The sequence below is a fragment of the Anopheles darlingi genome, chromosome 2 (assembly GCF_943734745.1).
Source record: "Anopheles darlingi chromosome 2, idAnoDarlMG_H_01, whole genome shotgun sequence".
NCBI classification, from domain to species: Eukaryota; Metazoa; Arthropoda; class Insecta; order Diptera; family Culicidae; genus Anopheles; species Anopheles darlingi.
Genome location: NC_064874.1, coordinates 51,681,903 through 51,686,902, shown reverse-complemented (window position 1 = coordinate 51,686,902; position 5,000 = coordinate 51,681,903).

Here is a 5,000-nt window from a genome sequence, read left to right as displayed (position 1 = left end):
ATGTGTCTGCAAGACCTTGACAGCAATTGGAATGCTTCAACCCCACAGGATCCTCGGGAACCAGCAAAAAGAGTTATCGGTACTATTCATTTTAATCTCCTCTATTCATCAGACAACCAATTTTTGCAGTGCTATGCAAGTAAACTATGAAGAAATATTGACGTTTTTAATTTGTTGATAAACAAATCATCACTAATCAAAACATTGCGTACTTTACTAATGACCATAATAATGACCAATATCAACAACGTTCACGCTCTCCAATATGATCGACCACTCGTCGTTTTGATGGCCGCATGCGTTGAAGCCCCATCAAGTGAAGCAATACAGAAGATGCTGAAGGGAAGGATTATTTTTAACATCTCGCTCGCTGAAATACTCTTTACCAATGCCACCGTCTGCTAGTGGAGCTTAGTTATTTGTCTGTATTGGGCAACAATTATAATCATTGTCAATGACGATCACAGCGCTGACGATGTCACCATTGACGATTTGTCGACTACGACGGGGATGCTGGACGAAGATGATGGCTTTTGTCGTGATTATTAACTCGACCCGGACTCGATGCTGCCGCAACTGAACTAGTTTTCACCACCTTTGGTCGGATTCCCAACACCAAAGCTGTTGCGGAGGAAGCTACCTACCCAATCATGCCCTCGTGCCCCGCAGACGAGTGCTTTTATTTGAGTCATTTTTTGAAAAAGTGCCACATCGTTAAATTTAATATGAAACTCATTTAACTAAAGTGCTGCCGATTTATTTATTTATATGTTATGCTCGTTTTGCCTGCTGTCTCGTGGACGATGGCGCGTTACATCATGCTTCCCCCTCCCCTTTTTCTTTCCGCTGGGCGGCCTTTAGCAGATCTGCCTGTAAAGTCCTTTGCCCACAACCAATGCCAACGATACGTTGTTCCTCCGCATCCTCTACCCTTGGCACTGTGTCACTTGTCGACCGTGTGCTTTGAAGGCGCAAAGGTGTTCGACAAAAAGATCGTGGATGAGAGATCTTCGACCAATTGGATTTTTTCTATCCTTGTTTGCCTTTCTTCCACTTTCTGTTAACCTGTCTTGCTTCTTGCTGGTGCTTGAGGTTTGAGAAACCTTCAATGATCGCTCGAATGCAATACATTTAGCTTAAACCACCGCGATGCTTATAATTAGCTGAGGTGGTGTGCAGAATAAACTAACAGCAAGCGTGCACACAAGTAATGTTCACACCAAACTACAATATAATCAATGGAAAATATGAAGTACAAATTAATTGCTAAAGCTATTTATTGACTTTTTGAAGATAATCAAGTCATTTTTTTGTTATTATGTATTGTAATGTAATATGTTAATGTATCTCCCAATTTAAAACATTATTTTAAATCTATTTCGAGCGATTAATTTATAATGAACGGCAGTTTCTAAAATAGTTATAAAGAAAATGTCACTTTGATATCAAAATGCTCCAATCCACACCTTTGTAAGCGTAGCTATTGTCATAACGATTTAAATAGCATCTCTATTCTTAAAAACAAATACAAATAAACATCCTGTTGGCTGTGGGGGATTATTTACCTTTATAGTCATCGTCATTGCTACGATGACGGTCAACCTAGGAAAACAAGAAAAACATTCAAGTTCACTTTAGTTACAAAGCCAGAGACTTCTGCCGTGCCTTCTCACATACAGTGTAAAGTGGACTATGGTGAAACCGTGCCTTTTAACCATTACGGAAGTGTTCTGGATGATGGTCAGAGTCTTGTTTTTGTACGTTACACATTACATGCAAAAAAACGTATATTTTCGGACGCAGCATCCAGCTAATGGATACTCTAAAAGTTACATCGTTACATTGGATGTAGGATAGCCCATAAATACAATTTAAGAATGCTTTTTTGCTGCCGACGCTACGTTTAGGAAATGTGTTTATTTCTTCATAAATCTCATATTTTTATATTAGCTTAAATCGAACCTTCTCTATCTACTATTTACATATTTATTAACAACTTATAACATGAAAAAAATGAAGATAAAGAACCAATTTTTCACGAAATAAACTAAATTCTGTTGGTATGGCGAAAAACCCTGTTCATACACAGAAATCCGAACTATTGGTTTGTAGATACAGCTCGTGTTTGATCACGAACAAATCTCTTCGAACACAAATCGGTGGCTTTCATATGGTTTGCGTTGGAAAGCATTGTCCAACATTCTCTCCTCACCCGTGAATAAGGGAGCTTCAGACAATATCCAGCACAGAACTCCATGGAGCTCATGGGACGAAGTTGTGGAAACGATGGAGCAAATACGGAAGGGAGAAATACACTTAAAATGTATACATTGCTTGATGGTCCATCATCCATCATCTCTTGTTTGATTGATGACTCTGTCACCCACGCATTTTCATTTTCCCATTTTCCAGTGGGGCGTTTTCGGGCTGTCGATGATATCAGGATTTGGATTCAAGGTTTTCGTTTGTTTCTTGAATGTTTTCTGGGGCTATTGGGGATTTTGGAAGGAATATTTCGGTGATCCTGCCGATTCTCATTCACTCCGCGCGTCTTTATAAAGCAACTGTTTTGCTATACTTTACCTTTCTGCTTATAAGAAATCATCAATATTTTATATGCTATATAAAATAATTATATGTAGATAATGGTGTAGGTTTTATACAGCATTTATCGACTAGATTATATTACAACCGAAGGAATGGAGCTTATATAATATCGCAAAAAGATATGCCAGGGAAACGGTATCGCTTTAAACACCATAGTGAAGTTTATTTTTTTGTAAACACATTTGAAAAGTTCGTTACCAATCGTATAATTTTATTTGAACGAAGTATCTTTATTTTGATTTTAATTTAATGAAAGCGTACCGAGAAAAGTGCTGAAAAATTCACGATTGAAATGAAGATTTTTAATCTCAATCGAGCAAATATGATTTCATAGATAGGAAGCTACATGTAATGAAACAGTTGCTCTGCCGGTAGTTCATGTGGTTTGTTGCTGGGCCTTACAGTCGAGATGGAATTGTCCTCTTCCCACAGTAGCGAAAACCTATTAAGAAAAATACCAAGGTCAGTATGCGAGTGGACAGTAGCTGTTCGAGATTTATGATGTATGTTAGGTCGAATCATAAAGAGAAATGTATAAAGAGTGAGCAAAATTGTAGCAATTTGCTAAATTAGTACTCAGAATAATGAATCAAACTATTGCTCTCGGAAATTTTGTTTCAAGTGAAATTTAAGTTTAGCGTACCAGCGTAAGCTGATACGTAAGCAATACATTAGTTACGAGTTAATCGAGAAATGAATGATTGCTCTCACTATTTTCCAATAAAATCATTAATATTTCCCAGTGGACTGCTATTGGTAATAGTGTCCAAGGTTTTATAACCATTTGTATGATGTCGGTGACGACATATTGCTGTAGATTGTTAAAAACAAATGTTACAATATTCGCACCCTTTTAGCGAATGAAGAATTTAGCAATTGCTTTATACTCATATTATTTGTGATTTGGAGCTGGTATAAGGATAACCCTTATACGAAAGAGGCGCTTGTACGAAAATACAAAACAAGGAGTTATCCTGCTTGTAATTACTCGCAAAGCACTTGGAATTAATCACGTATTATGGCATTGAGACGATGGTTCTAATTGCTTTACTGAATTACTTGATTGAGGCGAGCATATTTGATCCCATTCTATATATTTCTCCTTCCTAATTATTGGTTGAAAGCACTTTAAAAGTGTGAAAAGCGTTTAAATCGCTGGCAGCTCAGTCTGACAAACAGAAAAAGAATACCAGACGCCATCACAAAACAATCTATGGTCACTTATTACCATAATCGCCGTACATAATATCCTCAATCTTGATCTGAATTACAAAATAATTACCTTTAAAAGATGTATACCAACAGTAGGTATGTGCTGTGGGACTTCATCCTTTTTCTCGGCGCAAGCGCGAACAGGGCTTGATCATCAATTGAGTAGAGGTATCTTGCTCGTATGCAGGTGCGGTTTCTCTTTGGTTTCGATACTTAAATGGGCCACTAACGATGTTGATCCCAGAGACCGAAAATGGAGCGTGTTTCGCAGCACCTTGCCTCGATTGAATTGTAGCTCTCCTAAGGTATACCGGTATTTGCCTTCCTTCTCCTACGGAGAACCAAAGGCAGATATAATTTTCCGTGATAAACTACCTGCTGTTTCATCAACGGTACAAGTCATCAGCGTTCGCGAGTACACGGAGACAATTGTCATCACCATTAAAGTAATCATACAAAGCTGAATTAACCCTAGGCTTTGTGGAGTTTCCTGTTTCTGTACATTTTGTATACTTCGTACGCATTTGAAACTTCAAGCCTCAGCTTTCACCTGGGCATCGACCATTTCTGGAACAACTTCCAAGCCATGCACCGAGTTGTATGTTTCAGGCACCGCAATACATACACTCGGGTTGTATAGTTTCGAGGGGTAGTCTGATCAATTCTACCAACACATCCGTTAAAAATCACGTCCATTATACGAAATTGTGTTTAATTAGTTCCTGTGTTCCGGTTTGCTCGATTCGATTATAATAATTGCCATTCCGTGAACCGAACGGCTATCACAACATTTTGTACAGTGCGATGACGATTTCAGATCGATTTGGTGGTCTATTGCTTTGATTCGGCACACAGTTACAACCAACACTACAATGTCACAATCAGAGTTTCATAAATTATAACACTCTATCATGGTGTGGAGCATCACAGAAACGCACTGCAGTCTTGTGGAGCCCAAACAACTAGTGACTGGGCAAATGAAGAACCGCGAATCGATTGATTGGTCTAGAGTAAATCGAGAACCATTTTACCGATAGTAGTAACTGGCGTACATTTCATTTGTAATGCAAGCTATTTGTAGCTCGTGTAATATAATTTCGAATATTCTCGTTAAAATAATCACAAAGCAAACGATCGGCGCCGCATCTGAAACAAATGCAAAGGGTCATCGATAGCCACTA